General features: G+C 44.4%; 1 protein-coding gene across 7 annotated transcripts in view; it reads right to left on the minus strand.

The window, feature by feature from the left end:
* Positions 1–6,480, minus strand: part of Znf507 (zinc finger protein 507) — a 35,641-nt gene extending 29,161 nt beyond the window's left edge. For 3 of the 7 annotated variants that reach the window (XM_074058826.1, XM_020182050.2, XM_074058827.1), the window contains exons 1-2: positions 6,300–6,459; positions 4,830–4,923 (exon numbers count right to left, since the gene is read on the minus strand). The gene's annotated coding sequence lies outside the window, so the exon portion shown is untranslated. Of the gene's footprint in view, positions 1–1,126; positions 1,213–4,829; positions 4,924–6,299 lie in introns of those variants that run through there. The other 4 variants (XM_074058824.1, XM_074058825.1, XM_020182052.2 and 1 more) reach the window with 4 other exon arrangements.
* Positions 6,481–26,329: the final 19,849 nt, after the last annotated feature.

The following is a 26,329-nucleotide window of genomic DNA, read 5'->3' on the forward strand; positions in this document are numbered from 1 at the left end:
CCAGTACCACCAAAAATATAAAAAGAAAAAAAAAAAAAAAGAAAAGTACTCATAAGTCTTTCTGCCTAAGTCTTGAACAATATTCTTGTATTTTCTGGCATGGCTTTTATTTCAAACATCTCCTTTGGCTTAAAGTGAGATGAATTTGTTGACTTGGATCACATTTTTAAGCTTAGGCTGTTTTCCGGCAACAAGTTTTGTTTTTCCACATTTTAGGTGCATTCTGGAATCTTCCTCACAACATTCAATAAACGCCAGCAACATTTTCAAGGGTGCTAGTTACAGATCACAGACTATGTCCTATTCCTAAACTTTAGTATAGGCCCTGGACTCTTCTTTTAGATGGTGAATCCTGACCCCTTTTCACTGTGGCCAAATCCACATGGAAGGGTCCCTGCCTTGGCCGCTGGCCAGGACATACCTAAGCTACCTTGCCAGACCCCACCAGTGCTCCACCCAACCTCAGTGTCAGTTCTCCCATCATCTCTGGCAGGAAACCAGCTTTTTCTTCCTTTTGTCCCACTCCTTCTGGCACCTGGACCTCCTGTATCCAGGTTTGCATCAGGCAAACAAGCAAACATTTTGCTTTTGGCTAATACTCTGTATAAGTGATCAGCTTTTTTCTCTTCCAAGGGCTGCCTCTAACTGCCCTCAAGGCAGAGAGTGCATTCCACAGACATTACAAGACACTATCCCAGCTCCCGAAGGCCAGAGGTCCTTCAGACACTCTCCTAAAACTCTTAAAAGACTGGCTTTTTATCTTTTTCCAACAGAAAGCACAAAAGTCTTTTGGATTTCTACATTCAACTGTAAGTCCCTAAAGAGGAGATGAAGTTGGGAGGGAGGCTGTTTCTTTGAAAAGCCTGCCTTTGTGACTTTCTAAATTATTTTACTGTCTAAGGATTCCACATTTTGGTGGGGGGGGGAAGGGGGGAGCTGTGGCTCTTTGTGTGACTGCAGACCACACGCTGCCCCTATAACTTCAGGCTTTACTTCCTGTAGCTCAATTGGTAAATGCAAACTAGTTAAAGGATAAGCTGAATAACTGGGGTGCTTAGGCATTCGCCTTGGTGGACAAGGTGTGGCTCTCTGTTGCAGGTAGGAGGCTTCCTTCCCCATGAAGCACCTGTGACATCCGAGGTCGCTGGCTGGTCACTTGCAGCTAGGCAGGGAATGTTTGCTCCACAGACTGCTCACACCCACAGGGTCACAAAGGTCACTTCCGTTAGCTCTCTTCTACTTAATGATGTAATGGAGGGAGGTGGAGCAGGGCCATTCGCTCCCATAGACAGTTCTGTGTGTTCCTTCTTAAAAAGGTGAAATGAAGAGGAGGAAGAGTTCATTTTATCTCAAGAAAAAGACTAACAGAAAAGAATGTGACAAAACACTGGCACTTTGAAAGCTGCGTGCAGTCAGGCGTTAGGAGCTAATGGAAATCTGCAGCAGACGCTCCAATTTCCCCCGAGCATTTATGCAACTGTCTCATTTTAGAGGCTGCATACGTTTGGAGATACATACAGGAAGGCAGTCATAAAGCAGATATGATAACATAAAATGCATAGAGAGACACCAGAAAAACCAGTTTGGGGCCACACACAAAACCAACGCCCAAGTTCAAACTCATTAAAGCATGTCTGCTAAACTAAAGATTATATAAACAGCTCATAGGAAAGCCAGCTCTTCAGACAATCATGGACAGGAGAAAGCCCAAGCGATCTTCTGTACATCTCACATATAATGATGTGTATCATAGCACATATGTATTACAAACCATGTCAAGTGCAGTGAAAGTTATTTGAATAAGAGATGAACAAAAAGAGTGGACTACAATCCCAGTGACTCAAAGCAACGATAATAGAGGCTGTGATAATCCCAATCCTATCCATGGATTCCAAGAGATTGATGTAAACATCGCTTAAAGAGATCACAGTGGTGGGGGTGGGAACGGTGGGGATAAGGGAAGAAAATGAACTGTGACAATGAGGTTGTGTGATGAGTTCCCAACGGTTCCTTACATTATTCTTCCTACTTGTCTAAGTGCCTAAGTTTTTTCACAATAAAAAGTTACTCCTTCTAAAAATCATTTTGTGCAAGGTACAAAGCAGAAAGAAAAGATTTTCAATTCATAGAGCTTAGACTGAAAAGCAAATTGAGTAGAGAAAAAAAAGACACACAGAGAAGCTAAAAGGATTCAATCAAGTAGCAGTGAGTACAGGGCAATACCCTTGCAGGTGACAGACAATGGCCAAATCCTCACAGACACTCAAGAGACGGGCACTTAGTCAGTCAAGTGGCCTCCACATGCCCACTGGCTCTGTGTATTGCCTCCATGCTATACCACCCTCCTTCTCTGCCCTCTGGTTTCCAGATGACTTCTGCGAGTAGACACTACACTCATCAGAGGGACATGGTAGTGAGAACAGGACAGTCACTGTCCTGGCTCCCCACCTCTAGGTCACCTCAGACTGACTGCAGTCCTACACAGGAGGCCACTTCTCCCATGACAGACTCTGCTTCTGGTTCTGATTCCTCTTCCTTTCTCTGATGCTGCTAGCTTTGGACACCTGATAACGGCATCATCACCATGGCCTGCTATGTAAATCCAACCTTTACTAATGGTGTACTAGTAAATATATCCTCCTTGGATTATCCTAATTTCAGTGTTGCTTGCTTCCTTACTGTTGATGCAAGGGTAAAATCGACAAGAAAGGCAGCCACGACACGGTCAGTGAAAGATCAAAATGGCTCCACAAGAAGGCTCAGCAAGAGGACAGAAGATGAGAAACATAATCCAAACAGATTTTTTGCTTGGAATCTTTAGACGTAACACCAGACCAAATACATCAAATTATTACAAATAAGTAAAGTTGTATATAAATTCTATAACCTTTGCCACTGAGTCTCAAATCTTAGCTGGACGACAGTACTCTGCAGGCAAAAGCTTCTACCTGTCTTTCCCAAGAAAAGTCAACAAATTAGTTGTCTTTATTTCCTTGTAATTTGCTATTTGGTTAATTTGTGTACCTAATTCGTTCCTTTTACCTATAGCAGTATGGCTACAAGTAAAGTCAAGTTGAGCCAGTCACCAAGTCTAGAGAAAGGCTGTAACTTCCCTGAGTACAGGAAGACAGCACAAAATGATGCTAAGGAACTTCTCTTTCGGCTTTCACTGTATGTGAACTGAGTGATGATTGAGAAGCCGCCAGAACCCTGGGCCGAGGCCTGAACTAAGAAGATGTATCCTGTTGTGGGAAGTGGGTTCCAAGATGGCCCCAAAGATTCCTGGCCCCCTAATCTCCTCCCCTTGGATGTAGTCAGGACTGTGGATGCAATGTTTTCACTCCCAGGGTGAGGCTGAGGTGAAGGGACTCTGCAGCTGTAATTAAGGTCCCCAATCAGTTAATGTTGCACTTATGCATAGGAGACTGTCCTGTTGGGCCTGACTAATCAAACAATAGCCCCCAAAGGCCCTGGACTCTTTGAGAATCAGATTTTCCAGCTGGCCTTCCAGAGAAGGGCAGGCTGCCATCTTAGGGAGAAGACCACATGGCAGGTCAGGGAGCGCCCTGACCTGCCAGGCAGTAAAAAGTCACGAATCTTAGTCCTACAACCACAGGACCTGAATTCTTCCAATATCCTGGGAGCTTCATAAGGACCCTGAGCCTCAGATGCAAACTTGGCCACTTTCAGCAAAGGCCTTGAATTGAGCCTGCTGTGGCCATGAGCAAAGGGCCCAACTAAGCCACAGCCAGACTCCTGGCCCCTCAGAACTGTGAAGAAATAAACCTGTGTTCACTTATGGTGCATCTTCCCTGACTACAAAAAGAACCCTCTTTTGCAGACAAAAGATTTATTCTTTTTTCAACAGGGGAAAAAAAAAAGCCACCCAAAAACTGCACGATAGAAGTAATGGGCAATCAATTCCCCATTTCCCAGAGCCTCATAATTCTAAAACACAAAGCATTTCTCTTGCTCCAGCCCCAAGTGTCCTCAGCTAGCTGTGTGAACTCAGCCAAGTCACCATCTCCATGGGGTTTGGATTCTTCAGCTGTCAAACATGAGGATGGAAGTGGATGAACTTTTAGCTCCCTCAACTATAAACTATAAACTAGGTATAAAAAGGAACTTGGAAACTGGTTTTGCTTCACACCTTACCAGTGGCAGCTACCATTTATTTGATTTAAAATCTTAATGTGATTAATTGCTAAGAAAGGAAAAAAGAAGTAGCAATAGCACGAGAGTATGAATTTCACAGTTTAGACAGAATTTCTTAGCCGGCACGCAGCCTGAGAGAATGTTCTAATGGGGCAGCTGTAATTAAGACATAAGGTCTAGCTAACATTAACTGATACTCAGAGTCACTGTAACTTACTGAGCACTTGAAATGTGCCACACGGTGCTGGAGATTACAGAAGGGAGGGAGAGGAAATCCTTGTCCTTGCTTGCAAGTCCAGGCTGCAGGGTCTGTGTAGATTTTGTGTAACACTCCTGTAATTCCTGGTACCACCAGCCACATTTTGGCAGAGGTAAAGCAGTGCTAGCTTTGGACAACTGATAGCTGTATTATTCCTGTGGTCTACCTGAGGGTCACAGATGTAAAGGAGTAACAGGCTCAAGAACCAACCCCTGCCAACCGGTTGCTAAAACTATTCTGTTTCTAATCCACCTACCTCTCTCTCAATTTTCAGAACAAAGACATGTAAAGTATCCCTACTGAAAAAAGTGGTTGCTAAAATATGTTTGTGTATTTGATCCTTCCCAAGGGACAAGCTAGGTGCTGTTATACAAATTTCTAAGAAAGGAAACTCAATGAGGTTTAAGTGACTTACCCAAGGTTACATGGTTGTTAAGTGGCAGAGCCAGTGTCTCTCAAATCAATTCCTGAAATTAATACAGTCCCTTGGATCAATCTTCAAAATTCAGCTGTGGCCAAGAATGAAAGTATATAGTATCAAACATTTCTCTTTCTTGGTGAAACAAACTAATGACTTACACTGCCAGTGAAAAAATTTCCAATACTCCAAGGCAAAAGGAAATTCTGAAGAAATGTTCATGCAACCTACTCCGTGATGCAAATTCGCACAACTTATCCAGACTTGGGGGTTTTACAAAAGCTTAAAAACATAGCTCTGGAAACTTCTAGTAATTGTACATTTTGTTTTATTCCCAGAATGTATGTAATTACCTCAGGAAACTATCGGCTTTACTGACATAATTTTCTAACAAGTACAGAATAGCAAATTACAGATTTCGAGTTGACTCTTAACCAAAAATATAACCTAAGGGAGAATTTATGCAAATTCTCCAAGCACAGTGGGGCCCAGTGGCAGCATAGAACGATGACACAGTGGCTTGACTTCTGTACCTTCTAACACAGTTTCTTGCCCTGGGCCTCCATTTCTTTGCTTTTTTTCTTTCTTTCTTACACTAGCTAGAATGAATCTAAAAGGTCAAAGAATGCTTATTGATTCCTTTCACCTAGATAGCAACTAATGACTAAAGTTAAGTAAAACACTTCACTGTGGGTGCCTCCTCTGAAGTTAATTTTCAACAAGTCTCTCTGCTAAAGAAATAAAGGCTTTCTCTTTTAATCTGCCCAAACACTGAGTCAGACTGGGGCATGGAAGAAAGCACAAACTTGAGGAGGTGATAAATCCAGGAACTGCCTGACAAGAGCCTGAAGGAGACAGATAGCAAATTAGTGAAGGAACAACAACGACAAAAAAAAAAAAAAATCGCCTTCGGGATGGGAAGGTGACCTATGCCTAATTGACTAGCCAGGCCTTCTGCACAAACCATTTCCTCTGCAAATGTCCCCAGGTCTTAATAGGTGTGTGCTTTTCCCAGGGATCTCCGTGACCTCGGAGACAATCATCCCCTGCAAGGATGGTTGACAAGTACAGAAGGCCAGGGCCACTTTGGTGGCCGCTTTTTCTGCACCACTGCAGACAATGACTGAAGGGCTGAGACAAGTCATGGGCGGGGAGACAATGCTTAGCTCCATCCCGGCTGGCCTGAGCCCTTTCCCACCTGCAGTCAGGCCTCCTTGCCCGACTGGGGACCAGGTTGGTGACAGCAGGTCCCCCATCCCCATTTGCAGGGCGAGCCCGGGGGTCTCGGCAGGCCTTGCTGAGGGTGTGGGGAGGAGAGGCGCACCGAGGACACAACAGGGACACGGAACTTGGGGCGTGGGGCGAGCGGCCCCGTGCAAGCAGCAGCAGCGGGCGCCGGCGGAGGCCCGAGCGGAGGATGCACATGGCCGGCGGCGACAGCGGAGGAGTGGCCCCGGGGCGCGGTACCTGAGGTCGGGCGGCGGCTGCTGCTCCCGAGAGCCTCCGGTGACCGGCTAGGACCCCCGCCGTGCCCTCGCCCTCGTCCTTGCCTGCCTGGTCCCAGTTCTTTTCCCTCTTTTCCCCTACCCGGCTTTCCCCCTCTTCATCCGAAGCTCCAAGATGGCGGCGCCGGGACGGATCACGTGACCCGCGGGCAGGTCAGGTGACCGGACTGGCGGCCGGGGGCGTGGCCACTGCAGACCACGCCCCTCCCCCCGCAGACCACGCCCCCCTCCGCGGAGCATCCCTTGGCCACGCTCGCGCTGCAAAAAGAGATGCTGGGTCTGCTCCCGTGCGGGGTCCTCGCGTTTCTCGTGGGCCCCACGTGGCCCTGTCAGTGCGTATCTCCATGTCACCTCATTCTGCTGTGGGCTGACCCGGATCACTCCACCATTGTCTTGTCTTCCCACCACTGGCATTGTGCTCAAGGTTGCGCTAGTCTTCTTCAGGCGTTCTGAGCTGAAAGGTGAATGTCCCTGCTAGGGTCGGATGTGGCTGGTGAGGCGCCTGTTTGAGTGCATTTGCAGGGGTTGTAGGGTCGCACTGGGTAGCACAACTTGAGGGGACTGAGGGCAATATGGTGGTTGTCATTTGGGTCTGTTTCATGAAATGCACACCAAGGTCCCCTGCTGGCACGTGACAGCGAGTGAAATATTCCAGCCCACCTTCATCAAGAACACCGGACAGCTTGGGTATATTAGGAAGTGCACAGGTGGGTCCTGGACTGGAAAAGGAAGATACACTGAGGACCCTGGGGACAGCAGTGCACTGGACTTGTTTGGCAAGATATCCTTTGGATGCTTCCAGATGTATTTAGAGACCTTTACAAACAGGCCAGGCTGTCAGTTGCAGGGTGAGAGGAAGACCCAAAATATACAAAACAACAAAACTGATAGTCACTGTTCAGACAGAACTCACTATATCTCATGGTAAAAATTCACCTGCGTTTGGGTGCTGGGGAACCAACAAAGTTAGAATTCTGCTATTGCACAGAAGCCTTTACCATTTGGGCTAAGAAGAAGTAAAAATAAAGGGCTGAGTAATTATTTCAATAAAAGGTAAGCAGGATATTAGCATGGAAGGGAGGAAGAAAAAAATCAATGACAACCAGTAATACAAAACGGTGAAAGTAAAAATAACTGATATGAATATTTCTTTTCCCTGGGCTACTGGAACAAATGATTCTAGTTTATAGCTATCTGAGTAGTGATGTCTTAACTGCCTATCCATGGATGTGAATGTAGGCAACAAATCAGAGAATTATTTGGTCAGGGGAGGGGTGTACAGTGGTAGGGTGCTTGCCTGGCATGCACAAGGTCTCGGGTTTGATTCCCAGCACCACACACACAAGTACATACATAAAACAAAGTAGAGGAAATGCAATCTAGGGAAAATAAGAGGATTCTAAAGCAGGAGAAGGAAAGTAAAATAAGGAAGTTAAGAAGGTGAATATGGTTGATGTACTTTCTATACAAGAATGAATATAGAATTTGTAAGCCTGTTATAATCACCATAAGAAGGGGACTAAGGTAGAAAGGAGAAAGATAGAGGCGATGAGCCAATTTGGGTTATAATACATAGATACATGGAAATGCCACAAGGAAACTCCCTGTGTTGCTATCTTAAACAAACAAAACATGTCTTTTTTTTCTCTTATAAATTGGAGAACATGTCCTGTCTGGAGGTTGGCACCAGTGGGAGGAGGGGAGGATATAAAGGAAGGGTGTAGGAGGGTGAATATGGTGGAATATTATGTACTCATGTATGAAAATGGAAAAATGAGACCTGTTGAAACTATTCCAGGAATGGGGGAAGGGGCAAATAAAGGAGAATGATGGAGGGGTGAATTCAACCATGATATATTGTAAAGACTTTGGTAAATGTCACACTGCACCCCAGTACAATGATAATATAATGATAAAAAAGTAAAAATAAGTAAATAAATAAAATTTCACAAACAAAAAAAAAAAAAAAGGGAGAGGGAGAGAAAGAAAGTAAAGATTCCTTTGTCTGAAGTTTCAGTGATTCCTGGTGTTCACCAGCTATTTTCCATCATCCCTCTTCCAGCATAGGGTTAGATCCAACTTCCTGGCCCTCTTGTGACATAAGTGTGTGACTTGTGACTAGTGTGGGCTAGTGACTTGTGTGTGGAAGTGGGGCGTCTCACCCCCCCTACGGACCTTTCCATTGCCAGTGTAGAGTCCTGCAGAGTACTCTCTTCCCTCTGGTTTGATGACTGGCCTTGTTTGGAGTGGTCACCCTGCCAGCTTATATGGTAGAGTTGAAACAGAGGATTTGTGTAAGACAGGAAGCCTCCACTCAGCCTTGCTGGGTTAGGTGTTCAGCCAGAGGAGGGGAATGAACCTCACTGGCAACAAAGAGTAAGACAGTTTATTAAGCCAGAGAGTGCAAGCTCCTATGTGAAGGGATCCCGGTGGGTTACCAACAACTCTGTGGGTGTCTAGGAGTTTTTATTTACAAGAGAAAGATGGGTGCTTAATTTTATATGCTAGCCAGACTTATTGACTCCTTTCAGGGCCCCGTCCTGAGTGAACAATAGGGTTTGGAGGCGGGTGGTTGTAAACTTCAGGAATAGTGGTCATACTGCTTTTCCTGCCACTTACTTCCCTTTAAGGTCAGCCTTAAGTCACCCTGTTGTACTGCCCTGTTCTGCAACTCTTGGTTTATGGTGAAACAGGAATGAAAAACAGTCTGTGATTAACTTTCTTTGTGTTGTGTGACTCTCAGTTAGTTACTGAGAGTCTTTTCCTTCCTGCCCACCTTGCTCCTGACGCCTAATCTCTCGGAGTGACAGTGGGGAGCGAGCCCCCAGCTGACCTGTGATAAGCAGGCGTGTAGAGTAAGCACGGCTCTGACGTTTGGGAGTTGCTTGTTACCTCAGCACAGCACAGCTATTGTCCACACGCCTCCCTGTATGGGAGCACCTGGAAAAGGCAGAGCCAGTAGGAACAAGGCCTTCCAGACCAAGAGGAGTGTCAATGAAAGCGTTGGCAGATAAGGTATAAGATGCAGAATCTGATAGAAAAACCTAGCCAACTTCCAAACTCCTGTGACGCAGAACCACTCTATTACTTTCACTCATAGAACTTGCCAGAAAAAAAAAATCAGTACACATTTTTAAGTCAGAGGAAGGCAAATGCATTCAGGTGCAGTTGTCTTGAACTTATGGACCTCGCTCCACCTTCCAGCTGCTACAGAATGCTATTTATCATGATTTAATTAATCAATCATAGTAAGATTCAGCGCTCCAGATAGGAAACTCGCTTACTTGGTTATCTAGCACTTATTCAGTGGAATCTGATTCTGTTCCCAGATGAGCGATCAGTCAGATAACTGAATCCGTCTCTCCACACCTCATTACTCTACTTGGGAGTCATTTATTAGTTGATAAGGTTAAAGGTTTTGCTTCTTCTAGAAGTATCTACTAAAGTGGCCAGGGAGTCTGACAACACAGTGCTTTACAACTTAAACCAGAGCACTGTTTACATTTTGGGAACACTAAAGACAGTGTGACACAGTAAGTTACAAAGTGATAGCTGGCCATCCATTGACTGAGACACCAAGTCAGTTGACACTCAGGAGAGTCCTACTTGCTTATAGCCATCGTACTTCCGAAGGACGCCTTGTCTTTGGTGTAATAGGATTAGGTTTCTCTGGAAAGGATTAATCTTGTAAGTCTTTAGCACAGTGCAGGAAATTGGATGAGACATGTAGCCTGTATTTCTTTTAGCAGGATTTTTTTTGGAGACAGGGTCTCTTTGTTGTACAGGCTAACCTTGAGCTATTGATCTTTCTTGGATTACAGGAGTGCACCACCACACCAGCTAGCAGTAATTTTTATCATTAAGTTTGAAAACTATGCTGCCCCAGGACTGGAGATGTAGCTCAGTTATATAAAGTGCCTGTCTTAGGAAAGATTTAATTTCCAGCTTATGACAGGGCTTTGTCCACAAAAATTTCCTCTTTTTTTTTTTTAAATTGCAGTTGGTCATGATGGATTTCTCAGATCCTCATGTTACATACTTTAAACTCTGAAACTTCTAGATTTTCGATTCCAGGGTAGACAAATACATATACTTTTGCTTTTATACTGAGTTACACTTTGCACATTATAGCAATAAACTTCTTGTTTGCAAGGAACTACTAGTGGTCCTAAATTTTGGAAGCATATTTACATGTCAGATCTATTGTAACGTAATTAACTGAGAATGAAAAGAATAAGGATTTTCTGCAGCAAATTATGGGAAGCAAGGCAGAAAGCAGATGAAAGTTGTTTGAGTTATAAAATCATCTATTTATCAGGATGCTTTGTGATTAATAATGCTGGTTTTCTACCCACCTATAATGAATTTCAGTCAGTTGGGTATTCATAATCGTCATTTATTTTTAAAATTACCAACTTGAAAAAATTCACTGGCATCAATTCTTAAAACCAGTTTCTTAGCAATACTTTCTTCTTATATGAGTAGGCTTAATGTTAAGTGAATTTTTTGAATTATAATTATGAAATTGTTCATGCAATTTGTTGACTTGAATTAATTTTTAGCATATTTTTGGTTTGGTCAGTTCTGTTAATCCATATGGTCATGTTACTTTCTCAGTTTACATTCAAACTGAAGGTTTCTCTGGAATTTGGCTGCTGAACTGTTTCCTCTTGGCCACAGAAAGAGGTACAGAGCTGCTCTAAGTTTCTTAGTTGCTTAAGCCAACCTTGGCACACCTGTTCTCTCTCTCTCTCTCTGTTTTTCTCTCTGTTTTCTGTGTGCTCACCTGCGTTTTCAGTACTTGGTATGGATTTGTTGGTAGGGGAGGCTACCATTAGAACCCTTATTCTGGGATTTATGCATCAAGCCCTCAAAATTTTTTTCATGAAAACTCATTTTCAAAATGAATTGTGGATCTGCCTATTTGTGCGTTTATATATGTTTGTATTTGTTTTGAATGAATAATACATTTGCAAGATTAAAAAAATAAAATTATAAATCCTCATTCAAAAAAAAAATAGTGCCTGTCTTGCATGCTTAGGCCCTGGGTTTGATTCCTACCATGGCCATAAAAACAAAAAGACAAAAAAAAAAAAAAACTCGTCACAAAAAAGAAAGATCAAGGAAGGGTGAGGAGAGGCAGGAGGGGTAAAAGCAGAAAGGACATGATAGCGTGAAATGAGAAAATAAACTCAAAAATTATGACAGATTTTGCTATTTAGTGCCTGTGGGATGGAGCAGGTGGGGTTCCATCCTTCTGATGTTTTTCATCTTTCTTGTAAAACAAGTTGTTCAATTTATCTTTTTTTTTTCCCCCTAGCTTCAGATGTCTGCTGTATGGGAGCGCAGAGTTTAATTATAGGAGTTCTTCAGGTTCAAAATGGGACTTTATCACTGAGAATAATGGCAGGGCTTGATTTTATTAATGAATGAAGATTGCTTGATGGAAGTCAGAAGGTGCAAAAGATTAAAAGACACGATATATTATTATATATGCAGCTGTCAGTAATAAATTAAGATTAGCTCTGGATTCTGTACACTTTGCCTCCTGAATATACACCTAGAAATACTTCATAATTATAGTTCAAGTCTCAGGAATCATCGTGAATTATCCATCTGTCACTGGTTCTCTACTAAAAGCTACAAACTCACATTTTTCCCTCCAGTGGCACATTGATGTCTAAAATCTCTGGTGCTACGAGGCACACATATTAATTGATTTCTTCCTGAGAGCCGAAATAAGGCAGAAGAATTCACAGCAACCGTCTACACTTAGGAAGAAAAACAGGAGAAAGAGCAGAGAACCCGATGGTGAGAACTGGGGTTTGCTGTACCCGACATTGGTCACGTGTAAGTTTCAGCTCAGCTGTTTTGGGTCTGAATTGTTAATTGGTTTAGAAAAAGTCCACCAAGGAGCTCAGACAGACCCAGCAAGTATAGAAGCCTAAAGTCAAGATTGAGACGGAATTCAAGTCTGCAGTTTTAACCCCAGCGCTCTGGCAAACCTGGGGCTAGACAAGAATCGCTGCTGGTGACATCTAGTGACCGATCTGGGATGTGCAGCCAAGCCTCAGCGCATTCCAGTGGAAAGTGGGAAGCTGATGCCCTGCCCAGTTAAGCTAGGTCTCTAAGAGTGGTTTCTGGCAGAAATCATTTACGGTTGGGACCCAGGAGAAGCAGCAGCAGGCTGGCCGTGGAGGAGGAGAGGGGCTGCTTTTGGGGGTGACAGGAGGCTCCTTGCAAACTAGTCTGCATATGCCACAGATTTGGGATGCAGCAGAATGGGGCTCAGCATCACAGAGGGAGGAAGCAGGGAGCTTGCCTCCGCCAGACTGTCTCTGCTTTGATGCAGTCTGGTTATTGGAACGCTGAAGCAATATTCAGTCTTTGTCAATAAAGCCAGTCTCTTATCTGCAAAGAGGATGAAAATGAGATTTCGAGGCATCCAAAGGGCTGTCTCCTTTTGCCTCTTCTCTCTGCCTGCAAGCCAGGTAGGAGCTCAGCTGAGTTGGGAAGTAGCTATTTGCTATGTTCCTATTGACAGGTAATACCACCTGCTTCTGAACAAGGTAGTGTGACTGTAATAGGGTACACTAAATTCTTCCCAGGGAAGAAGTGTTTCCCTTAAAGCGCCATCTTTATTGATGAGAAGGGGAAGAGGAAGAAAATGAAAAGGAGGAGAAGATGAAGAAAGACATTAAAAGGAGAACTAAATGCTCACCAAACTGAGAGAACCTAGCTAAAGGGTAATCCAGCAGCTTCAAAATATGTCATTTGTTATTTTGACAGCTCCTCTTGAGGTGATAGACTAGGAGGAGCCACCAGCTCCATCATCAGCTGGCCTGGAGTTGGACTTTTTGCTTTTTAAGGCAGTAAAGCCTACCCACCTCTGATTCCAGCATTGGGAGGGAGGCAGGAGGCTACGGTAATGAGTTCCAAGCCAGCCTGACCTTGTCTACAAAAAATAAAAATAAAAAAAGCCATCAGTAAATGGATAGCAAGAGGATAGCATGCAGTCTTTCTAAGGCTCTCCAGACTTCAGTTTTTCACATACTAGAAAGAACAAGAATAGTGAACATCATATATACAGTATTTGACATTTGAGAAATGATTCTTTCATTGAGAAAGACAGAGGAGTGAGAAAAGAAGGGACATGCATGTAGCACCTAGAAAAAGTCCACACTTCTCTTTCTGGTCTCATAAGAAGCTTCAGCAAGCCAGAAGGTGGGAACACCCAGCTGAAAGCCACTGTGAGCCAGAAGTGGTAAATCCAATATCAGGCACAAGTTGGGGTGTCTGGTGTTCAGGAGCAAGGGGCTAGGCTCCTGTGTCATCCAACCTTACTTGTTCCTGCCCTTCTCCTTCGGCTCCCCACTCTGGGTCACATGCAAGCATGACCCTATGATCATGAAGAAGCCAAAACTAAATTCAAGAATGGGTCACCTTGCCAGGCACTGGTGGCTCACGCCTGTAATCCTGGCTACTCAGGAGGCAGAGATCAGGAGGATTGTGGTTTGAAGCTAACCAGAGGCAAATAGTTCTTGAGACCCTATCTTGAAAAACCCAATACAGAACAGGACTGGCAGAATGGCTCAAGTGATAAGAGACCCTGCCTAGCAAGTGTGAGGAACTGAGTTTAAGCTGCAGCACTGCCAAAAAAAAAAAAAAAAAAAGAATGGGTCACCTTAGGTGGAAGACAAAATGCAGTGTGACATGAGTGTGGACACAGGACATCTGTCTGAATGGTGGACACTCTTCTGCCTAGCATGCAGGGCTCAGCATGAGGACAGTGAGAGCTACAGCCAGAAAGGTGTGTTGGAGTTGGGGCTGGACCAGGCAGCACACATCTACTGAGGGCCTCGCTGGTGGAGGACCTGGGCTGTGGGCCCTGTGTGTATTTTTCTTTCATCTTTTTGCACTTAGCTGTTCTGTCATTAATTATACGTGCAGCTGCTATCTCGGCATCTGTCTACCCTGCTGGGAATGAGAGCCCCACAGGACAGCCCAGAGAGTTTGTCAGTCTCGTTCATTGATATTCCCCCCCTGGCCTAGAACAAGACCTAGAATGTAGTTAACAGTCAGAGAATCCTCAGTGATTGAAGGAAAAAGTGATTTAATTTAGCAGTCAAACTCCCAGGCAAGTACTTCATTGGAGGAGCTACTCAAAAGCAGTTTTTTTGGGGAAGGTAAGGCATCACATGAAGGGTTGGGGGCTGGAGAGAGAGAATGAAGATAACATCTAGTTAGGTTGTGGGAGTCAGCCTCAGAAAGGTCCTAAGAATCCAAGCCTATGTCCTGGGCCTCACCCTGGTCTACAAAGCCTGTTACTACTCACTAGCTATAGGATCTAGGGTGTTCATTAACCTCTCTGTGTCTCACTTCATCTGTAAAATGGGGTGAAGATACTTATAGGGCTGTTGAAAAGTTTAAAGGACATATTTGACACTGGTTGCTCATGCCTGTAATCCTAGCTACTGAAGAGGCGGAGATCAGGAAAAGATCGTGGTTCAAAGCCAGCCTGGGCAAATAGTTCATGAGACCCTATCTTGAAAAAACCCAACACAAGAATAGGGCTGGTGGAGTCAGTCAAGTGGTAAGAGCACTTGCCTAGCAAGTGTGAGGCTGTGAATTCAAACTCTAGTGCTGCCAAAAAAAGAGAGAAGTTTAAAGGGCATAATATATATAAGACCCAGTGATATACAACGGATGACGAATAGCATATTTGCAGAGACTCAGAGGAGAACAGGGCAGGATCGCCCAGCTATCCTGCAGTCAGCTTCTGAGTGGTGCAATGGGAAATGAGCTCGTTAGTTGTGTCACATACGACGACATGGGTTTTCAGCCTATTTTTCCTAAATGTGCTGGCAACTGACTGCACGCTAACACCCTACAATTCATTACAGATTGGTTAAGAAGTCCAGAAGCCTTTGGACTTGGCTTTGAAACATCCAAAATGAATCGGATTTGCATTATTTAAGTGGCTTATTCAGATGAACACTGCTCTCTCTTCAGACTCAAAAAATTCAAACACTTGAGATTTGCTATTTCAGCAGCAACAATGACACCTAGGGGTCAGTTTCTACAGGTTTAATCTTAGCTATCCATCCTCTATGTCTTGAAAAATAAGAGTGTTAATGTGCTAATGCAACCCAAAGTGTCTACTTGGACTGCGCGAACTTGGTTCGTGGCCAGGGTAGGACTAAGAGATCAAAGACAAGGAAAGGCTGTCAACTGAGAGACAAAGTGACAAGCCTCTCAGTTGCTTAATGTTTTCACCCCCTCTTTCCTTCCCACACCTTTAGCCAGCTGTGTGGCATTAGATCCTGGTCCACTCTGTACACAGGTTCATGGAGAGGGGCTGGGCCTCAGATTCTAGCTCCTTCCATTTATCCCCATTCTTTGAAGAACCAGAGGAACAGGTTTTGGCACCTCATTCATTTTTACCCTTATTTTTAACCAGATTCTTTTATTCATTTTTATTTATAATTTTCTGGTAGGACTGGGGTTTGAACTCAGGGCTTCACACTCGCAAAGCAGGTACTCTATTGCTCGAGCCACACCTCCAGTCCATTTTGCTCTGGTTATTTTGGAGGTGGGTATTGTGAAGTATTTGCCTGGGCTGGTGTCCAACTGATATCCTCTCAATCTCAGCCTCCCAAGTAGTGAAGGTTACAGGCACAAGCCACCAGCATCCAGCATCATCAGATTCTTTTAAATGGGGACAAGATCAAATCTCTTACTTGTGTGGCTTTGCCCATCAGACTCAGAGGGAGCCTTTGGTTTGTTGTCAGTAAGTCAATCAAGCAATAGTATTGATTGAGCACCATCTGGGTACAATCGTTTGTGTGTGTGGTCCCTACTGGGACTTAAGCCAGAACAAAGTAGTCCTGAAAGACAATACACATGATAGCCCATGAGACATGGAGTGGAGAGCACCGCAACCATACATATTAACAAGAAATAAAATATTCCTGAAAACATCTGTGAACCTGCTAGAGGAACGAACAAAAATTCAGACCAAGTCTCAGCATGGAAATGCTGTGAGTTTTGTGCAGATTAAGGTAAGTGACCTGCTATCCTGATGCGTGATGATGTTGGCATCAACACAGGAAGAACAGCTACCTTACAGCATTTTCTACATTTTCCTGAAGGCAAGACACATGCAGGTGCCTGCATGAGCACGGGTGGCTGTGAGAGGTCCCGGGGTGCTGTGAAGCTCCTCAGAGCTTCTGGGCTGTCTGCAGAACTGTGTGGAGTTAGCAGAGTGTGGCAAAGCCTGTCCTGAACACACGACTCTCAGGATGTGCGTCCTTGTCATCTTGTCTCCTGTTTATCTGTTTTATTTTACAGTACTGGGGTTTGAACTCAGGGCCTACACCTTGAGCCACTCCGCCAGTCCTATTTTTGTGAAGGGTGTTTTAGAGATAGGATCTCGTGAACTGTTTACCTGGGCTGGCTTTGAACCATAGTCCTCCTGATCTCTGCCTCCTGAGTAGCTGAGATTACAGGCATGAGCCACTAGCACCTGGCTCTCCTGATTTTCGTAAGCTGGGCCAGTATTTCTTCAGATTTTAACCTTTCCTTTTCTCTCTTTATTGTGCTTTTCTTTTCAGTGTCCTGCTGAGGCAAGCACAGATCTGATACTCACCAGGCTGTCAGTTTTGCCTTCTATGTGGTTGTGTTCCTCTGGTTTCCCTTACCATGACAAATAGCTGAGGTCAGCCTAGAAAGAATCAAGCTGTATTTTGCTCAGGTTCAGAGGTTTCAGTCCATATTTGTTGGGCCTGTGACAACACAGTACCTCGTGGTAGAAGTGTGTGGCAGAGGAGTGCTGTTCACCTCATGGTGTCTGAGCAGCAGAGAGACACAAGAAGGGACCAGAGTGCATCAAGGACAACCCCCCCACCCTTCCTGGCAGTGGCCTAACTTCCACCTCCTAAGGGTTCCACCACCTCCCCAAAGCACTGGCTGGTGACCAAGCCTTTAGCACTTGCCTTTCGGGGACCCTTACCCAAACTATAGTCCTTGACTCTTTCCCTTTCTCAAGGGCCTGGAAGTTGGTAATGGCTTCTAAGAAAGACTCAGGCCTTCTGCATCTTTCCAGGTCCACCCTGTCATCTCCTGCTGCTCCCCTAGCCTTAGGCCCATCAAGCCTGCCCATCTTCTCTCATGTGCGCTTGGATTTCCCGGCTGCACCAAGCTGCATGGTCTCCCTTCCTCTTCCCACTCTCCTTCATGTGGTGACCTCTCACTCAGTCTTCTGGTCTGAACAAAACTACTCTTGTCTCAGGGAAGCCTTCCCTGACCTCTGTGACCAGGTCAAATCCCTTCACCTCCTCTTGATGTTGTTGGTTCACAGCTCCTACCATAGTTGTACTTTACCTGTGTTCTCATTGGACCAATGTCAACCTCCTCCACCATGGTCATCCACCATACGGTGCCACCACTGTGCCCAGCACTGGTAGATCCTAATGCATAAACGAACAGTAAGGAATGGATGAGTGAGTGAGTGAATGAGGACGATAAGGAGGTTTTGTCCTAAGTGACTGGGACTCGTCTAGGGCCCCAGGTTAATCAACCCAATATCAAATCACTGTTTAATTCTGGAAAATAGAGACCCAATGGTTATATTTATGTGGGTTGTAGGACCCACGGAGGAAATTATGATTTAAGTGAATATTTAATTCACATCAGTGTTGTGTAAGTAAAATTCCAGTTACTTGAGCAGTCTCATTAAGCAGAGGTCCTCAAGCCTGTCAAGCCTGAAATGATGTAGGCTAGAGGGACACATGGTATGGCCAGTTTTGAATCAATAAAGAAGTACTGGGATTTGAACTCAGGTCCCACGCTTGTTAAGCAGGTGCTCTACCACTTGAGCCACTCTGCCAGCCCTAGCTGAGAATTCTTATAATTCAAACTCTTAGCAGACAGTCCAAAAAAGTAGAGGTTGGATTCTCACAAGTCTAGGGATCAGCCACAGCCAACTTTCTCTTGGAAAGAGTTTTCTAAACCAAAAAAAAAAAAAAAAAATCATTTACCTCACTAACTTTGGGTTAAGTATAGTCTTGATGTTTTATTAAGAAGGTGCCAAATCAAGTAGAGATTATCAAAATGAAGACATCTTCATTTTGAAAGAATAAAAAGTAAACTCAAGGTAGCAAAGTATTAGTGTCTGAAGTCCTCTCTTTTAGGGTATTTTTCTGGTTATTCTAGTTTTCAAAGTCAAGAGAAATAACACGGCATGGAGGTTAAGGCATAGATTGTGGGTCTTGACAACCTGGGTTTGGTCCTGGCTCTGTCACTGCCACTTGCTAGCTGTGTGACTCCCACCTGCTCACCTGTCCCATGCAGAGATTAACGTTCCCCACCTCACACGTCATCCTGCCAATTTGAAGAGTGAATGCCCTGGAGACAGCACTACTTAAGCATTAGCTGTGGTTATTCCTTGAGAGGTTCTGGGACGTGTGTTTTTACTTATTCCAGTGTGCAGGTAGGGTTTCAGTTTGTGACCTCCTTTATTTACTCATTTAAGTTCCAAAACACCAAAGGTATGCATAGTTCTGAAGAAGCAGCTGTGAGTGTGGGAAGAATTGCTACTTTGGGGAAGTAATTAGATAAACACCTTGCAAGCCTAGCCGGGGGGATGAATGGAGTTCACTCATTCATTCAACAAATTTCTTGGGGGATGGGGTTAGGGTGCTAGGCCAGGCGTTCAGAGTGCAGTAGCAGAAAGAATGAACGAAAGTTCAGCTCTTGTGGACCTTAGAGTCTAGTGAGGACCATACAAAGAGGCAGGTGGATAGACAGAGCAATACTCAGTGTAATTTCAGTGCTTGGAAGAAATAAGAGCAAAGTGAGGGGATGGGAGATACAGGGGGGAGGTGGAAATTGGGTCTTCTAGGGAGGCTATAGAGAATGGAGTCCAGAAATGATTTTTCCAGGGCTGGGGGGACTGGGAAGTGAACAGAGGTTGAAATGAGCACCACGGAGCCCAGGAAGGGCAAGGAGAAACTCAGGCAATCCTAGAGGAACTGGTCAGTGTGGGTGGTGCAGCTAAGGCAGAAGGTGTTTTAATAGTGTGTTGATGCCAGGGCTGGTGGCTCACACCTGTAATCCCAGCTACTCAGGATCCAGAGTATTGCGGTTTGAAACCAGCCCCAGGCAAATAGTTGGTGAGACCCTATCTTGAAAAAACCCATTACAAAAAAGGTCTGGTGGAGAGGCTCAAGCGGTAAGAGATCCTGCCTAGCAAGAATGAGGCCCTGAGCTCAAACCCCAGTGCTGCCAAAAAAAAAAAAAGAAAAAAGAAAAGAAAAGAAAGAGTGTGTTGGTGGGACCCAGAAAAGGGAGACTGCTGGTGTCCCCTTGCGGGGCTGATGGAGTTCCCACAGCTGGTGCCTCAGTGTCTGGCTCTTGCCCCTTCCTCCAGCTGGTGCCATGTGGAACCAAACCGCACACCGTCTCCCTCTCAGGACTGGAAAACCGAAGCAGGTGCAGAGACCAGCAGAGAGCCCAAGAGCAAATGGGGTTTTAAAGTTGTTAGGGCATTTTGGCATTCAGTTCCCTGAGATGAACGAAGTGTCCTGTCAGGTAATTGCAATTAATGACTTTGCTGTTCAAGCACATCCGTCAATAAACAACCGATTGGGCACAGCCGTTGCCATAGTTATGTCTAGAAATTGGCCATGACACTGACCTTACTGGGGTCAGGGCTGCTTCCTGACTGGATGACTCCATATCCCAGGAATTAAAGCGACCCTCCAAATGGCTGTCCTGGAGCCAGCTGAAAGACAGCCTCAGCCCTCAGCTTAACTGCCTGGATTTCCTGGAAGTCTCTTAAATGCAGAATAACAATTTTTGAAACTGAGGAGCACTGGTGGCCGTGCTAACTCTGTCCAGTCCATTTTGGTTCCAGGCTGTGTATTGTGGACAGGGAGACCCCACTTCAGATTAATCACCAGTGTTAATCATGGCAGGTTTCACGTCAGAGCCCTTGACTAGAGGCCAGCACCTTATCACAAAGTCTCTCCAATTCTTCCTTTCTAGAGAATTCTTCCCCCATCCACAAGTGATGTCTCAAGGAGCACTTTGATTTCCTAATCCCATCTTTCAGCTCTTCCAGGGGTCATTATTCCACCATCCCCATGCTTACCTGCTGGGCTCAGAGGTCAGTTCCTTGAAGCTCCACCCACAATGCACAGCCCAGATCTTCCCCTCTGCTTCTCATCTCTTGACACACCTTAGAGCTCAAGTGTCCAGAATACCATCTTGAAACTGAGTTTGGATCACCCGGTGATGGGAGGGAAGATATTTTAAATGTGTCTATTTGTATGTTGGGGATGATTGCGGGTCATTAACACAAGGCAAAAAGGGATCTGGAGGTAAAAATACATTGTGAAGTAGTCTCTCTTAATTCATGTCTGTGTAAAACCCCTTAGAAATACAAAGGAAGGAAGGGAAGGATGGAGGGGGGGAAGGAGGAAGGAATAGAAGAAGAAGGTAGGGAAGTAACGAGGGAGAGAGGAAGGAGGGAGGGAGGGGAGGAGGGAAAGGGGAGAGAGGGAGGGAGGAAGAAGGAGAGGAAGGAGGGGAGGAAAGAAGGAAGGGGAAGGGAAGGAAGAGACAAGGGAAGGGAGGGAGAGAGGGAGAAAGGAAGGAAAGAAGGGAATAAAGAAGGGAGGAAGGAAGGAGGAGAGAAGAGAAGGAAGCGGAAGGGAGGGAGGGAGGGAGGGAGGAAGATGGTGGATGTTTCTTTCCTGTCTCTTAGTGGTTCCCAGGCTTGATCTTTAAGCTTTGGAAACTCTTTGGTATTCTCCATGCTTGTGGTCCTGCCCCTCTTTTACTGCTTATTTCACAATTAATGTAGACTTTCAGAGCAGGCAGGCTGTCAGAGATGAGCAGAGTAGTGAGGTGGTACAACCAGGGGTCCATTTTGGAGCCTCTGCCTTGGCTCAAAGACCTTGCCTCAGGCTCAGTTTCTGCACCACCTCCCTTTCTGGAAAAGCCTTTCACAGAGCATGGCAGGGTTTAAGCTCTTCACCTTTCCTTGGGTGGCCTCTGTAAGGAAAGTGAAGATAAATTTCTATATGCCAGAAATCTAGGCTATCTCCGTTTATTGATCTGCTGCTAACTTTTTCGAAAACCTCCAAATAGAAGAAAAAGTGACATGTCTGTTTTCACAGTGGAAATTTGAAGTTTGTAAAAGTCACTGAGTTGGTGCAGGACTACTTCAGATCTGGGGTACTGGGATTTGAACTCAGGGCCTCACTCTTGCTAGGCAGGTGCTCTACCATTTCAGCCACTCCACCAGCCCTTTTTTTTGTGATGGTTTTTTTTTTTTTTCAAGCTAGGATCTCTCAAACTATTTGCCCTGGCTGGCTTTGAACTGTGATCCTCCTGATCTCTGCCTCTTGAGTAGCTGGGATTACTGGTGCCAAGCCCCTGAATCTTTTCAGTTGCGGCATTTCAAATTAATATCAAAAGAAATCCAAGCAGTCCACAGAAGCGTTTGGAGGACAGAAATGCACTCACTCGTCAAACGCTGCCTATCAGTGGCTTATAAAAGTATTTTGATGGCTGTCTCATGGAATTTGAATTATGAAGTGATGTCAAATAGGGTTCTAGCTTCCCTGTGAATACTTGGTCATTAAAAGGAATTGTAAAAATGACTAGAGATTGTCTGGTCAGAGATTCCTGGCGGTCCTCACTTCTATCAACACAGACATTCAATTAGTTCTGTGGGACCCTACCTAGGTCAATTTCCGAGACTGTGGGTGGATTCCCATCCTCCTTGCTTTCTCCTAAGGCCATGGCCTGTCACCCCAAATGCATTTCGTCTGCATTCTGGCCAGGGCTGCTCAATGGACGGACATACTGCCCATCCTTGTGGTGTCTCAGAAAAGATGGAAACACAGACGTATGAGTACATCTGAGATCCAGTAGAGGGCAATAGCAGAAGGGGCTGTTAGTGGCAATGGCTCTTCTTCTTCTTCTTCTTTCTTCTTCTTCCTCTTCTTCTTCTTCAGTACTGAGGTTTGAACTCAGGGCCTACACCTTGAGCCATTCCACCAGCCCCTTTTTTGTGAAGGGCATTTTGAGATGGGGTCTTGTGAACTATTTGCCTGGGCTGGCTTTGAACCGTGATCCTCCTGATCTCTGTCTCCTGAGTAGCTAGGATTACAGGCGTGAGCCACGGGTGTCCAATGCAATGCCACTTCTTCACACTATGTGTACATCCAGGGTGCACAAGGAGCAGACCTGTCAAGCATGACCTGTGTTGGCACTAGGAATTGGAGAGCTGGGTTGGAGCCTCCTCACGGAGGGGACTAGAGGGATCCTCAGAGAAATGGAGATGAGAGCTGAAGGAGAATGAATGGAGTCAGAGGGCAGTGCAGGAAATGAAGTTGAGGCTGAATTGTAGCAGAAACCCCAGGGGAACGCACTGTGTCTGGTGACAGCCTTCCCTTCGGCTCCTTTCCTTGTTCCTCTCTTCCTCCCTCTTTTCCTCCAAACCTCCTTTGTCTTGTCTTCATCATTACTGACTTTGCTTCTCAATTACAATCCAAAGTAGCTTTTAAATCAATTTATTTTTACACACACATTTCTAGTGGTTAATATGTATAGGCAGTATCGAATTCAAAACAAAAGACCCTAGGGCAAAAATGAAGTCTCCCCCATCCCTGTGACCAGTCCTCCAAGTCCCCCTACAAAGGAACCGTTCTTAATAGCTTTATTGTATTTTTCCCAGAGATTCTATGCAAATACATACACACGAAACATGCTATACACACAGTTTTGCACATTGCTCCCCCCCTACTCTTAGCCATATGATCTAGAAAACTGTGCCATATTGGTACGTATAGAGCTGGCTTGTTGATTTCTAAGGCTGCACAGTATTGCATTTTACAGATTTCTCATAATTTACAATTTACAAGTGTTTCGTTGATGGACGTTGAGTCTGTGTCCAATCTTGCTGCAATGGGTGTCCTTGCCCGTGCATCTTTGTACCCATGTATGTGTGTACCTGAAGCAGGAGGTTTGTAGCAAAGGATTGCTGGTCAGAAAGTATACGCATTCTTAAAATTTGAAAAATGTCACCACATTTTCCTTCTCCTCTAATTCACAGTTCCACCTTGCCAAACCAGTGTTATCAAAAGTTGATCTCTGACAATTTGTTAGGCAAAACACAGATCTGTGAGAGAGTTGGCTCGCTGGCATTTCTTTTTCTGGGAACTGTTTGTTCATGGAAAGGGTGGTTTGGATAAATCCAGACGGAAAAGCATTCAGGTTCACGGAGGTCACCAACTGGGGAAGATTGAAGAGGGAGAGAAAGGAGCCAAGTTAGCTCTTGGAAAGAAAAATAAACGCAGGCACTATTTCTTTCTTTCTTTCTTTCTTTCTTTCATTTGAGAAACTACCACATCTGGATCACACCATGTCAATATGCTAGTTACGCACAGATGGTTCTTTCACTTTGATGAATTGACATTTCTTCCCCGGGACGGTGATATAAAAGCCTTTTTCTCCCAGATCGAGCACTCACAGTACTATCCTCACGTTACTGGAGGATGTTTTCATTGGAAATTGCATATAAAACCCATTGTTTCATTGCAAATAAAAGTTTAGATTTACTGTGACGTGACCACAAAGTGGAATTTTCATCCATAAAGCCCTCAGTGACTCACTCACTTGCTTTTAGTGCTTTAGACTAGAGCGAGCCGGCTCAGTTTTGTTTTTTAGCCTTGACCTTGAGGGGGCGGTAACAACCCAGTCAATCCCACCGTGCACCCGGCCCAGCACAAAGCCCAAGTCAAAATTGCAATAAATCAGAGGAACGCTGATTGTTATAATTTTATTATCAGAACACGAAGTCAATAAAACGTATTTGAATCGTATACAATTCTTTACTAGTTTTCTGGTATGTCTTTAAAGCACGTTTAAAACAACAAAATGAAGGAATCTGTGATAAATTGTGCAAAAGCTGGGCCTTGTCTCGTGCTGTAGTAAAATGAAATTCTCTTTTGGTTTTCTCGCATCGTGAAGTATTCCTTTTGAAGACGGCTCATGATAGCATAATGCCCGACGTCTACCCAAGTGCATTTAGTGCTCTATTGTCCGATTACTTATTTTCTTATTGCCTGGCATTTCTTTCATTTATGATTTTTTTATGGGAAGGTCATCTAATATATGACATCCTTTCAGGAAAGGAGAATGGGTGTTTTTTTTTTTTTAATAATGAGGAATAATGAAACTTATTTATGAAGGAAGTCAGAAAAATTTATTGAAGAATCCCTGTAACAGAAACATGAAAATTAAAAAAAACCTGTTTAATAGGGTATTCATTACCAGGGAGCATTCAAATAATGAAATAGTTGTGTAAAAGGCGGGGTTCCACTGATGTAATGTGACCATATCAGGTGCAATACACGATTGCTACACATTTCTTATCTTGTCACTTGCTATTTGATTATCATAGAATTACTGTGTGATTACTTAAGGTGCAAGACACTAAAAATCGTTAGGCTTATATTTCTTTATATTTTTATTTCTTTATATATTTTATGTATTTTTATATTTATTTATTTATTTTTTGGTGGGAGTGGGGTTTGAACTCAGAGCTTTGTGATTGCAAAGCAGGCAGTCTACTGCTTGAAATACACCTCCAAGTTTTTAAATTTTTAAAAAAATGTTAAGTGATGAATTTCTGACGCCTAAGTAGATTTGAATTATGTCCCTGGCTTGATAAATTATTATTATTTTTTTGAGATAGGGTCTTGCTTTGTAGCCCAGACTTGCCTTGAATTCTTGAATGCTAGGATTATGGGCACACACAGCTATGCCGTGCTCAATAAATTTTTTTCCTTGCAGTGCTGGGGACTGAATCCAGGGCACATGCTAGGCAAGCACTCTGTCACTAAGCTACATCCCGAGCTCCCAGTAACTTTTTCTTTGTTTTGGATTTTTGAGATAGGGTTTCCTTATGTAGCCCAGGCTGGCCTGGAACTCACTATGTAACCCAGGCTGGACTCCTGAGTGCTGGGATTACAGGAATGTGCAGCCATGCCTGGCTTCAATAAAATATTTTTAAGAAAATGCAAACTTGAGGTATTCTGCTATGGTGTGCAGACATTGAAGTAGATGTCAAGTGGCTTGTGTTCTCTCTCCAACTCTGCCACCTCCCAGTTCTGTGGCTCAGCTAAAGACTTGGAGCATCATTTATTTTAGCTGTGCAGTAAACTGGGATCGAGTAAGCATGCAATCTTGATGTAATTTAGTTTTCTGTTTTTGCTTTCTCTTTTAAATTATTTTTATTAGTGTATATTCATCATACAAAGTGAGAATCTTATTGTTTTTTGGTGGCACTGTGGTTTGAACTCAGGGCTTCATGGTTGCTAGCCAGCCACTCTTTAACACTTGAGTCACTCCACCAGCCTTCCCCAAAGTGAGGATCTTGATATTATCTATTTTTTTTGTGGTACTGGGGTTTGAACTCAGACCTTGAGTCACTCCACCAGCCCTTTTTTGTGATGGATATTTTGAAATAGGGTCTGAAGAACTATTTGTCTGGGGCTGGCTTTGAACCGCTATCCTCCTGATCTCTGCCTCCAGAGTAGCTGCGATTACAGGTGTGAGCCATCTGCACCTTGCATCTTGATATTATCTTGATGGGTAATCTTAAATGATTGGGTGTGGGGGGCACAGCAGTGGGACTGCCAAGATGACCTCGCTGTGTTCCCCAGCCCTCTGGTTACCCAGAATGCATCCCTTCACCTTAACAACTCTATGAAGTTACTTCAAACTTTGAGTGGCTCAAAAGAACTCTGATCTGAGAATCCTGGAGAGCGCCAGCTCCCAATAAATGGAGGAGGGGAAGGGACTTGCACAGTAGGGGTGGGGCTGGGTGGAGGGGGCCAAGGTGGGATAGACCTAGACAGAAGCAAGAAGTAAAGTGACAGACACCAGACTGGAGCCCAAGATGTTAGGGTTGAAGAA

Source organism: Castor canadensis, chromosome 16 (assembly GCF_047511655.1).
Source record: "Castor canadensis chromosome 16, mCasCan1.hap1v2, whole genome shotgun sequence".
NCBI classification, from domain to species: Eukaryota; Metazoa; Chordata; class Mammalia; order Rodentia; family Castoridae; genus Castor; species Castor canadensis.